Source organism: Dipodomys merriami, unplaced genomic scaffold, assembly GCF_024711535.1.
Source record: "Dipodomys merriami isolate MVZ:Mamm:240054 unplaced genomic scaffold, mDipMer1.0.p SCAF_7, whole genome shotgun sequence".
Taxonomy (NCBI): Eukaryota; Metazoa; Chordata; class Mammalia; order Rodentia; family Heteromyidae; genus Dipodomys; species Dipodomys merriami.
The window spans coordinates 29868589-29882659 of NW_027206290.1; positions in this window are offsets into that span (position 1 = coordinate 29868589).

Genomic DNA, 14071 nt, shown 5'->3' on the forward strand with positions numbered 1-14071 from the left:
TCAATAATCCAATAATACTGGATATAAAAAGCTGGTGCACTAATATGGGATGTTACCATGCTATATGGGAAATGATCTGTTATACTTCACCCTTATTGTCAAATAAAAATACCTATGTAACAGGTTCTGTGCTCACAGGACTGCACAGGAGACAGGGGGGCTTCGGACTATGTTCAATCTATGTTCGTCGTGTGTGGAATTTGACGTGTGTCCATGATCTGGTATGATGTACAGTTTCGGCTTCAAGAGTCTGCATTTATGCTTCTCACCTGCCACACTTCACCCCCGTCCTTTATGGATAAGAATGTGATAGCAAATAAGCCATGACCTTGGAACAGTATGAGTAACCAGGTAGCGATCTAGAGTTCTGCAGCTGTTTTGTTTTGTTTTTAAGGAAATGCAGTTGGACGGCCTTCATAATATATTGGACTGAAAACTAGAGATTCCCATAGGGTTTGAATGAAATATCTGGTTGTGAACAATTCTTTTTACCTCATGAAATCAGTGCTAGATACTGATCAATTTCATTTCTAAAAAATCTAAATGTTCTTCTGATATTCATCATTGACAATTCTAGCCATTTCCATGTAGAATGGCTTTTTAAAACTTTCATATAGCTCCAATTTTACTTTCTTATATTAAAAAGTAGATTCGGGCCAGTCATTGGTGGCTACACCTGTAATCTTAGCTACTTTGGAGAATGAGATCTGGTGATCATGGTTCAAAGCCAGCCTGGGCAGAAAAGTCTATGAGGCTCATAGACTCCAATTAACTAGCAAAAAGCCTGAAGTGGTGCTGTGGCTCAAGTGGTAGAGGGGCTAGCCTTGTGTGAAAAGCTAAGTGACAGAACGAGGTCCTGAATTCTAGCACCAGTACACACACACACACACACACACACACACACACACACACACACACACACACACACACACAATAAAAGTAGCTTGTTCCTTTAGTTACCTAAAACAGATGCCAGCAAATCCCCCACATAAACTACACATAAAAATAATACAGTGTCAGAAGGAACTAAGGATGCCAACCATCATATTTTGAATTTTCACCAGCAGTCTGGAGAACACAGAGAACTTGCACTCTTCTGAACACCTGGGAAGGTGTGACTCACATATTACCATCTTCATTATGCAGCAGAAGCATCCAATAACTAAGAAACAGACATAACCCTCGGATAAATCATTATTGCACTTAACTAGAAATGAAAAATAACATCTGTGAAAATACACAATATTGAATAAGATGAAGTTACTTGAGATCTATTCTGGAGATAAAAAGAAATCTGTGCCCCTAGTACATTGCTAAAGAAGATTCTAAACAAGTCCACCAAGAAGACTTAATTTACCAGGTGCAAGTGTCTCTTGTCTGTGACCCTAGCTGCTCAAGATTCTGAGATCTGAGGATCATGATTGAAAGGTGGCCTGTGCAGACGAATCTAAGAGACTCCTACAGCCAATTAACCAGCAGAAATCCTAAAGTAGAGGAGCAGCTCAATTGGTAGAGAATTGGTAAAGTGCAAGTATTGAGTGAAAAGCCCAGTAAGAACACAAAGCTTGGAGTTCAAGCCCCAGTACCCACACACACACATGCACAAACACACACAGAGAAATAATTTAGTTTTAGGGGTTTTTTTCTTAAAGAGCTGAACATTTAATAAATGTTGAAATACCCTTTCTGCTTTTAATGGATGAATGTAGTCACATTTAAAATTATATGATGTTTTTATAAACCAGAAGTGATAGCTGGTAAAATGGGTCATTATTCTGCAAAACCTAATTATATTAGCAGGAAAGATTAAGCCACGCTAGCTGAAGCAAACGGCAAAGGAGCTAACGTAAAAATAACCTTTATTTTCTCAAGTTAGTCTCGTTTTTTCAGAGGTGACACATCTAACTATTGCTTCATTAGTGAACCACCCATTCCACAAGAAAGAGGAGGCAGGGAGAGATGGGGGGACAGGGATGGGAAGGGGAAACAAAGGAGGAGGCCACAATGCTTGATAAGAAATGTACTCATTATCTTGCCCATGTAATTGTAACCCCTCTGTACGGTATTTTCACAATAAAAAAACTTATTAATAAAATAAGTAAATAAAAATAAAAAATAAAAGGAAAGAAAAAAACTGACTGGCAAGAGAAAAAATAATTACTACCCCTCCTATATTTTCTGAGTAGATCCTGAAATTCCTGACTACAAAGAATGTGTCACATTACCTTAAAGACATAATGAACCACCACGGCAGCCCGAAGCTACCCTGATGACACATTACAACTCGACTCTTATAAGAGACAGTTATTCTAATATAATGAAAGAAAGAAAATGGCAGGGAAAAAAAAACCACACACCTGAAATCTTGGTAAAAATAGGTGATTCTTTCTGCCCCAGGCAGGCAAGAACATAATGTCATTTTTGTTCGTTTGTATTTGCTCTCAGAAGGAGGGCTGCTCCGTGAGGGAATGACTTTGCCTCAGCCCCAGTGAAACTCTGCAAGAAAACAACCTCCAAGGAAATAGCATTTTGCTATTTACCAGTCTCGACTACCCCATGAAGCCCTGAGTAATTGTTTTGGCTCTCATGGTGTGATAAACACCTAGAGGCAAAGAGATTAGTGTCATTGCTCTCAGTCTCTTTTTCTCTCCCTTGGGAAAGGTGGGGGTCGGGAGCACAGGGGGTTTCCCCAATAAAGTCTAACAATGTTTGTTAGACTCTTTTAGTCAGTTGCTGTGTAGTAATGAAGACTCGAGCTAAATATTCAGTTTTTTAAATTAATAGTTTGACAAGTCTTGGAGCCGTTTTACAGCCCTTAACTGGTGCTTACATCCTGTGTAATTACAATTCATAATTGGAAAAACAGTCGAATCTCAGTGCATTCTGATCAATGACTCTCAGGCTGTTAACTAGAGCCAATACAATACATTATATAGTCAGTTGATGTTAAAAACAGGAATTCTACACTGAGAATCAGATCCACTTGGGAAGGGCATGTGGAGTCTCAGTGAAACATTCTAAATTAGATCATGATCTAAATTAGATCTCTAAATTAGAGACATGATCATATTTTTCTCCATATGGAAAATATCCTTCTTGTTGTTTGTGCTGATAACCATAGCTTGAACACAGGACCTGGGTCTTGTAGTTTTTTCGCCCAAGACTGGCACCTTACCACTTCAGCCACACCTCCATTTCTACCTCTTTGCTAGTTGATTGGAAATAAGAGTCTCATAGACTTTCCTGCCTAGGCTGTATTTAACCTTTGTCCTCAGATCTCTGCCTCCTGAGTAGCTAGGATTACAGGTGTGAACTACCTGGAAATATTCTGGGTTTTTTTTAATGTATTAAAGGCCTAAAAGTGTTAGCATGACTGCTCTCAAACCGAAGATTAAGATTTGCTCCCAACTTTTTGAAGGTCTCATCAAGTAACAAATTGTTGTCAAGGAATAAATGACAATAATATATATATATAACTAATATATAATTATATTTTGTTATGTATAACATATATAATATATAGATATATACAGTTATATGTTATTGTATGCTACAATAACATGTATATTCCCATATTTAATGGTCCAGATGAGGACCATAGCATGAATTCCATAGGACCAAAATACTTTGTCAGCCTTACTATACTTTTCATAGGAGTCTGTATGATAAATGGAGAATCATAGCCAATGTTCCTTTAGGACTTGATGGCTATTCTTTCCAACAACAATCCCATGTAATGTTCTTTGGAGATAATCTGTTTCTGGAAATTTAAAATAATTGCATTAATATTTTGATTAATATTTTGTCTCTTTACTGGTTCTAATTCAGTGATGACAAAATAGAAACGAAAGATACTGTTTCTAATTCAATGCATATATGTGCATGTTTTCATATGAATTCTCACTTGTGAACTCTCTCATATGAATTGCCACACAACATGTTTGGGTTATAATCTCATGCTTGTATTACAGATAGTGAGTATGATGATTCATTGAAGCAGGAAGCATTCAGTTCATTTGAGACTTACCTCTTAGAGAATGCTACCACAGAGATTTAAGCCCATCTCCGTTAGTAAGATCCTGTTGTTAGAAATATGACCACACTCTGAAAAAAATCAGAAATATCCTGACTTCTGACTGGATTCTTGGTTATGGGAAACACAATCCAGTCCTTTCTCTACTGAAAAGATTTTTCTGGAAAAATTTTCAATAAGCTTCCCCAGACTAGTCTAAAGTTTATTAAAAACTAAAACAATCTATGGGCCTCTGGAACACACTTGGATGGAACAGCACAACATATTTCCTTTTATAACAAGTTGTTTTATTTATGTGATTATTCTAACTTACAAATGTAAGGTCAGAAGCAGTCTTGTAGTTGTCTTTATGGTTCTCTGGATTGTGGATACCACAAAACCCTATTTCCAGTCAATTCCTAGACCAGAATTAGCTACTGGCCACTATCCTCTTATGACTGAGAGCCTATACGTGGTTAGCTCCAGCTGACCTGTCCTGTGAGCATAAGAAATATGTCAGATCTCAAAATCTTAGTATAAACCAAACCAAAACAACAGTAAATTATGTCTAACAATTTTTATATTGCTCACATGTAAGAATGATAATAATTTAGGTATGCTGGATTAAATAAACTATATTACTAACATTGAATTCAGCTGTTGCTTTCTTCTCTGATATAGCTCTTGATTATTTGTTTACCTTTATTTATTTGTTTGTTTGGGGCAGTGCTGAGTTTGAACTTGGGTCCTTGTGATTAACAGATAGGTACTCTTACTACTTGAGACACACACACACACACACACACACACACACACACACACACACACACACACACACACACACACACACGAGTCCTGCTCTTAGAGATCTAGTTTTTTTTAAATAACATGTATGGCTCACAGTATATTTCTATTGGACCACACCACACTGGACCTTAACAATTTCCATTTACAAAGTGAAACTAGTAATATTCATTCTCCACAATTAATGTGGAAATCTGAATAAACTAATGAACTTGAAACTACTTGGTGTGTTGTAAAGGGTAGGAAGAATGCAAATTTTAGCTTCTATAAAGGTGTGGTATTGTTCTCAAGTGCTTGCACCATTCTTTCCCATAAACATTCAGCCTGAGGTCTTGCCATGGCATAGGCTCCAAGTGCTCGAAGGCCGTGAGTGCAAAATGTGTTTCAAGTTTGGAATCTCTCACATAGCCACTCACACAACACACACACACACACACACACACACACACACACACACACACACAAACATGACATCACCATGGAGTTTGAATCAGCATCAAGGTCAATAGGAAAATACTAACAGTGGTAAGAATAACAGCAAATAACAATGATATAACTAATTATTATCAATGGCCTTGAGCTTTGGACTATGTTAAGTACATTTTTACCCACCTTAAATAATATTTCCCCTCTGTTTATGCTATTCATGAACACAATATTGACCCATTTTGCTTTCTGCAAACTTAGTTGTCTTAGGTGAGTAAATATGCATACAAGTGGAAATGGTGCAACAATTAAACAAATGTAGAATTACAGGCAACAAAGTATGTCTAGGTTGAATAGTAGAGATAGATGGTTAAAATGGCAAACATGCCAGAATAGGGATAACTGGAGTCAAGTGTTGAAACGCACATCATTTTTTAAATTTTTTGGTGAATTTTTTTTGTCAGTCATGGGGCTTGAACTCTGGGCCTGGGTGCTGTCCCTCAGCTCTTCAGCTCAAGGCTAGCACTCTACCACTAGAGAAAACTTCCAGTTTTCTGATGGTTTATTGGAGATAAGAATCTCTTTCCTACTCTCTGGCTTTTGAACTGCAATCCTCAGATCTCAGCCTCCTGAGTAGCTAGGATTACAGGCGAGAGCCACCAGCACCCGGCTGGTAAATTTCTTTTTATGCTAGTTCCAGGGCTTTCATAATTCAGCACTTGGGTGCTTTTTTTTTTCCTCAAGGCTAGTGCTCTACCACTTGAGCCACAGCTCTGCTTCCAGCTTTTTGGCAGTTATTTGGAGATAGTAATCTCAGGGTCTTTCTTGCCTCAGCTAGCTTCAAACCGTGATCCTTAAGGCTCAATCTCCTATGTAGTTTAGGATTACAGGGCAACCAGAGCCTGGCCTTCCCCTCAGCATACTTCAGCTAATACATTTGTGTGCATTTGTGTGCATACCACCCTAGATGTGTTTACTTTTACATTTACAAGTTAGATGTAGCTTCCACGTATGAAAGAAAACATGCATCCTTTGTCTGTCTCTCTGGTCCTGAAATAGATAGACCTGGAAAAAATGATGTTAGGTAAAACAATCTAGGTTATTTCATATTTCATAGATTAACATTATTTTTTCCAGGTCTATCTACTTCTTTGAGAATGATGTAGTATCATTCTCCCTAAAGACTAAGCAAAATTCTATGGTGTGTGTTTATATATACCATATATTCTTGACCCGTTCATCCACTGAGGGGCATCTAAGCTATTTCCATATCAGGGCTATGGTAACTATGGCAGCAATGAACATAGAGGTACAAGTGACATTATCCTGTATTTATCTTTTGGATAAATGGTATTTATGAATGGTATTGCTAACTCATAGGGTACTTCTATGTTTAGTGTTCTGGGGGAACCTCTAACTGCTTTCCAGAACGATTAAACAAGTTTACATTCCCAATAGTGTATCAGTATTCCTTTTACCCCACATCTGTGCGGGCATCTGTGGTTGTTTATATTCTTGACAATGGCCATTCTAACTGGGGTGAGATGGAATCTCAGTGTTGTTTTGATTTGCATTTCCTTTAAGGTCAGAGATGTTGAGAATTTCTTTATGTGTCTATTGGTCAATTAGACTTCTTTTTCTGAGAGATCTCTATTTAGGTAATTTGCCCATTTATTAATAGGGGTGTTAATTTTTAGATGGTTTAGTTTCTCAGGCTCTTTTTATATTTTTAATATGATTCTGACATATAGCTGGCAATGATATTCTCCCATTCTGAAGGCTGGGTTTCTTCTGGTTTTGTTTTCTTTTTTTTTTTTTTTTTTTTTTTTTTTAGCTTATTAACTATGTCCTGTGCCATACAGAAATTTCTGATTTTTTTGCAATCCCCTTTGTTAATTCTCTCTGATTTGCTGAGCCCCTGGAACTTTACTTAGAAAATCCTTACCTGTGCTGAAAGTTCTAATGTTTCTCTTACTTCCTCTTGTGATAGGTTCAAGGATCCAGGTCTTACATTGAAGTCTTTAGTTCATTTTGAATTGGTATTAGTAGAGAATGACAGGGAGGGATCCAGTTTTAGTTTTCCCCATATGGAAAGTTAGTTTTCCCAATACCATTTGTTGAAAATTCTGTCTTTTCCCCATCCTATGTTTTTGTTTTCCTCATCAAATACTAGATGAGAGTAGGTCTTTTATTTCTGGGTCTTTGATTCTGTTCCACTGGTCCTCAGGCCTGTTTTTGTGCCAGTACCAAGCTTTTTTTTTCACAATAGCTTTGTAGTAGAGAAAATCACATTAATTTAAATGCTATCTGCTTATAGGATAATTAATTTCCCTGGGATAGCATTTCTGTTACCACAACACTCCATTTAACAATCCTTTGTGATAATGTCTGAATGGATATCCTGGGTTCAAAAGTTTTTCATCATGTTAGCTCCAGTACTGCTTTCCAACCTGTAAGCCTGCACATTGTCCCTTCTTGATTATAACAACAACAAAAGAACTGGAATACCTATAAACATTCTATACATATAAAAGTCCTGCTCCAAGTCAATTCTATCTCTCAAAAAAATCTTTTCCAAGCCATGCTCAGTATTCCTATCCAAGTTGGCTCATCAGTTCAGCCTTGTTCTATGTGATCTATGCTTATTTTATATTTCTCTTCCAAGATTATAATTTTACCCAGACAGACACAGACACACAGACATATACTCAGAAAACCTTGAAACTAATCCAACTCAATGCCTGTATTTACACTTATTTATTGGTAATATGCCAGATACCCATCCACAGTGTTTAAACAAATTTGTGTATATGTTCCATATCATCTTTAAATGATGTAACTTAAATAAATCACTATATTAATAATGTAAATAAAGCCTAAAACTGAGTTCCAGTTGTATTTGCATTAACAATTTGAAGATAGAATCTCATTTGTAATCTTGTCAGTGGGTATTCTGACTTGAAACTTCTGGTGTATGATTTTTTTTTAAACATGAAGTGCTCTTGATAATATGGTCAGTGTATCCCAATTCACCTTTCTGATTTCAGATTGAGATCTATTTCTCCTTTGCTTAGAAAAGAAACATCTGTGTTCCTTGATCCTTGTTATATTTGACCCTTGAGTTAATCATTTTTAAACTTGAGCATGCTTCACAATCACCTGAAGTGCTCTAGTAGGGGGAAAAAAATGCTCCAGTGGAACACTGTGGATTCAGAGTCTGATTTTCCACAAGTTCCCCCCTAGGTAAAGTTGATATGACTGGTTATGACCCAGTCTTTCGAGAACCATGGTTTAAGCTAACAAAAAAATCTCAACTGTATTGGGGCTGGGAAGGTGGCTCAGTGGTAGAGCACTTGCCTTGCATGCATGAGGCCCTGTGTTCGATTCCTCAGCACCACATAAGAAAAAAGCCGGAAGTGGCACTGTGGCTCAAGTGGTAGCGCGTTAGCCTTGAGCTGAAGAGCTGAGGAACAGCGCCCAGGCCCAGAGTTCAGGCCCCACGACCGGACCCAAAAAAAAAAAATCTCCACTGTGGTTTTCATCACTATAGTTGTAGCTACTCATGAGGTTGATATCTAAGAATCATAGTTCAAAGCCAGACAGGGTAGGAAAGTCTGTTAGACTCTTATCTCCAATTAACCACCAAAAAGCCAAAAGTAGATCTGTGGCTCAATTGGTTGGGAACTAGCCTTGAACAGGAAAGACAAACAAACATGTGCCCATGTCCTGCATTCAGACACACACACACACACACACACACACACACACACACACACACACACACACTTTCTGATGAGCACTGAATGCCTCAAACCTGTGATCCTAGATACTTGAAAGGTAGAGATCAAGGGATCATAGTGTGAGGCCAACCCAGGCCTGAAAGTTCAGGAAATTCCATCTCACTCAATGGCTAGGCAAGGTGGCCTTGAGTCTGTTACCCCAACTACAGGAGAGAACACAATGACTTGGGACAGTGGTGCCTACCTGCCATTCCCAGTGACAGGTGGAAGCTCAAATAAGAGGCCAGCAACTCAAGACAGCTATGCAAAAAGTAAAACCCTACCTCAAAAATAAGTCAGGCAAGTAAAGGCTGGAAGAGTGGCTCAAGTGGTAGAGCTCCTGCCTAACAAGGCTATGGGGCTCTAAGTTGGATCTCTGGTACTGCCAGGAAGAAACAAAACAAAACAAACAAGCTCACTGGGATTTACTGAGACATTCCCTGGGTGTTAAACCCTGTCTCACTTCACCTGACATTAATCTGGGGCATCATGGTTCTTGTCTCACAAAATCATGATGACAATTATGTAAGATAATGTATGTGAAACTGAGGAATCGGGCTCATATTCAGAAAAGGTCCTTTGCAACTCTATATTTTCAATTTAGTCATAAACTATGGCTCCAACATTTATGTTACTCCATTTTCCTGCACTCAAGCAATTCTAGTTATTTTTTTTTTTTTACCAATTCTGGTCTCTAGATTCAACTATGTTCACCGACAAAATAATAAAATAATAGAATAATACAGTTGGCAACAAACCTTAGAGATTCTGGAGAGAGCAGTTAAATGTTTTGTAGTGGGTAAAAAGTAAAAAATATTTTCATTTATTCGTTTGACTCAATAAAGGGATCAAAACAATTGAACAGGTTGCATGTACCATTCCTCAACTTGAATATCTGGGTTTCCCTAAATTGAATTTTTGACCAAAATAAGCTATAGTCAGACTAACACACACACACACACACACACACACACACACACACACACACACACACACACACACACACATGAGATTTTCATTTTTCTTGTCAGCTCATGGAGTAGCGACATAGAAACTCTGAGGCCCTGTGAGAGCGCAGTTAATTAAAGCCTGGCTCTTTCTGAGTCTAGCTTGCCCCACTGACTCACTCTGTGGCCTCACCCTATGATGTTTCTCTACCCACTAGAAGGACTCAAGGGGGCTGTTAATGCAAGGAATCAATGATCAAAAATTAATTTGAAAGCCTGTGGTAAGAGCACATTATCATGAAATGGGTGTAGTTTGCCTGATGGAGAATCTAGCTGCACAGCTGAGATCTTCCAAAGGACCTGAGAACAAAATTCTGCAGATGGAATGTATCTTGAGAATAATGATCCATGTCACTAATAACCCGGTGCTAAGTTATAAGCCTAAATTGGAGACTTCGCCGAGGAATACACAGCCTCTGTAATTTCCAGTTTGGTGTAATCATATAGAAATGGCTTGTCGATGTCAGGATTGGATCAGCCTAAATGAGCTGGAATTGATAGCTGCCTTGAAAGACCGGGGGCAGGAGAGAATGATCACGTCGTGTCCTTGCTGACTGATCTAGCGCTCTCCAGACGTGACAGTTTTGGGAAGTGAGCCTTTAAATGTGTTATGAGAACGCACTACAATATCCTGCGGCACAGAGAAAAAAAATCATCTCAACAAGAATACAAAATGGGAAGCTCTTTTCCAGTTAAAGGTTTTTGTTAAAATATAAGGTAGCCAGGTGCCCATGGTTCACACCTATAATCCTAGATACTCAGGAGACTGAGATCTGAGGATCGTAGTTCAAAGCCAGCCTGGGCAGTAAAGTCCGTGAGACTCTTAACTCCGATAAACCACTAGAAAACCAGAAGTGCTGTTGTGGCTCAAGTGGTAGAGCACTAGCCCTGACTGAAAAGCTGTTAAAGCCCCACTACGGACTATATATATATATGTATATATATATATATATATATATATATATACATATACATATATACATATATATATACATATATACATATATATGTGTGTATATATACATATACATATATGTATATATAACTTTCTTGGGGAGGGAGAAGGCAATGGAGGTATTCTGAGGGAGCAGGAAATTTCAAGATATAGAGCAATCTTAAGTCTCAGTTGAATCCCATTCCCTAATCTTTAGAAGTCACAGCATTCCCATTATTATTATTTTAGCATGATTGTGCTTATTATCATTATTATTTTGGTGCCAATATCAGAGCTTGAACTTACAGGCTCATGCTCTTACTCAGCTTCCTAGTTCATGGCTGGCTATGAACTTGAGCCAGGCCTCCAATCCAGCTTTTTTTTTTTACTTTTTCTTTTCCTTTTTTTCTTTTTTACTATCTTTAGTTATACAAGGGAGCTGTCATTTAACAATGCAGTTTATGAATATAATTTATCTTGATCAATATCACCCCTTTCAACATTCCCACACATCTCTCCATAAGTAAATCTCTCTTGTTGTTTTCCTTTTCTCTGGTCCAGGGGATTGAACTCAGGGTCTGAGCTTTTGTGCTTCTAGCTAGCACTCTACCACGTGAGCCACAGATCTACTTCCTAGCCCAGGATTTTACTGGTTAATTGGAGACACAGACTCATGGACTTTTCTGCCCAGGATAGTTTGAACTGACATCCTCCAGATCTCAGTTCAAACCAGGTCACAGATCCTCCTGAGTACCTAGGATTTTGAATGTGAGCCACCAGCACCCAGTTCCTTCATAATTTCTTTTGATAGAGTTGTCTCATCATTCATGATTAAAATGTTAAAACAGTGAAGCAAGAAGCCAATAGCCACCAGGAATTAAAGAGCTTCTTTAATTTGTATATTACACATAGCATCTCAAGTATTGCACAACAATTCATTTTGCTCAGGGCATGAAGAAATTGTAAAAAAAAAAAAAAAAAAAAAAAAAAAAAAAAAAAAAACAACTGTGGCACAGCAGTGAGTTTAGCATTCATGGAAGTGAGCCTAATGAAGGGCTTTGCAAAGTATGTAAGTCTTCTTATCACCCAGTGTGTGAGTGTATGTGTGTGTGTGTATACATATATATGCATATGTGCATTCTTGTCTTGCTTGCCAGCTTGTGCATCAGTATAACTGCAATTCCCCCAGAGACTTGAGTCGCTGAGGTCCTATATGTTTTTGCATGTGTTATCCTTTCTGACTGATTGGTGCTTCTGCACTGGGCCCATCTGGTGAGCTTATCCCTTAGGACCCAGATGAAGTCTCTTCTTCTTGATGCCAGCTTCCACTTACTGTTGCCTCATAACAAGCCATTGCAAAACTCAGTGGAACAAAAGAAGGCAAGAAAACTTGTTTCTTTTCTGTAATGTCTGGAGACGGCTTAGAGTGACTTAAATGATGGGCAAGGATGGGAGCTGGCAGCAGAGACAAGAAGATCCAGTCCCAAGGTGACTTCTTCAAGTGGTATGGCCAACTGCTTGCAGTTACCTAGAATTCTGCAACATGGCTTCCAGCGCTAAAGCCCTATAGTACTAGACTTCCTTATCAAGGATACAGCATTCAGTGAGCCTTTGCTAACTCTAGGCCTCATAACTCTCATAGAACATTACTTCCACCACGTTCTGTTACTGTAGGCACTTTCAGGCTAGTCCAGGTTTGTGGTATGGTCTTTGCTTCTCATAGAATGAAATGTCCAGGAGTTTGGGACCTTGTCCATTCTCTGCCCCTCCTCGATACAATGATCACTTTCTCCTTGGCATGCTAGACCCTGGCATCCATATAGAGATCATATTTGTAGAACATAGCAAAGTCACATGGGGCATCGGACACCAAGTGCTTGCAAATGAAAGGTCTATCAGTATACCAGGCATGCTGAGGCTCCTTCCAGAAAGTATATAGAATCCCTGTACCTTGCACTGTGCTGTGTGGGTGGGCTCTGTTTCTTAGTAGAGGCCCCAGTGAAGGGGAAAGAATGCACATTCACACCTCTCAGCTAGATCACCAGTGGCCAGAGCAGCCCATAGCCTTGGCAGAGATGAATAAACCAAAGACAAATGCTGGCTGTGATCAAGCCCCGGGCCTCAAGTAAGGAGGACATCCCTGAGAGCCAGCAGGGATGGGAATAATTTAGAACATGAGAAAGAAAACTCACCCCATCCAGGCACCATAGACCCTTCACCAAGAACAGAATGATGTCTGGATTAACCATGAGGAAATAGATTCTTGATATTACATGTGCTGTTCTATAAAGCTAATCTTATCAGAGGCCAGGGTAGGAAGTCTTTCATTCTAAACAGCAGTAGTTTCCTGTGTTACAATTAAATCATGCCTCCCTCTTGTCTCCAAATTCATAGATTGAAGCTCTTTTTTTGTGCATTCTTCTATGTATCTGGAGATGGGTCCTTAAATGAGGTAATTATGATTAAATGAGATCATCTAGGAGAGGAAGAGATACCAGGGCTGCACATAAGCACAGAAAAGGCCTTGCCAGGGCACAGTAAGGAGGCAGCCTTCTGCAGGCCAAGGAGATCTCTACCTTGCTCTCACCTTGATCTTCAACTGATCATCTAGCCTCCAGAACTGTGAGAAAATAATCATCCACTCTTGAAGATGCCAAGTCTCTCTTCCTAGCAAACTAACACACCACAGAAGACCTGAGTTAGAAACAAACAAAAGCCTCTTCTAAATTATTTTCTTCATTCCTCAACTATACCAGACATGATGGACATGATTTTTTTTAATCTAGTGCCAAAACACAGCAGAGGAAAATACAGCTGAAAGAGGAGCACAGATGTAGCCTAGTGAGCCGTGCCCTGGATGTAGAAAGTAGTGGTATGTGGACAGCCTCAAAGATGGAGTTGAGATGAAATCTTGTGTCTGAATGATATTTGATCAGGAACACAAATTATCTTGAGCAATGGATCACCAGCAAGATCGCCAGTGGCCCCATTACCTGTTTCAGGAAGAAGAAACTCAAAGATGGAAGGAACAGCAGAGTGAGGTATGAATATGTTTGAAGAACAGCAAGGAGGAAGTATGGTTGGACAGGCTGAATAAAGGGAAGAGTCT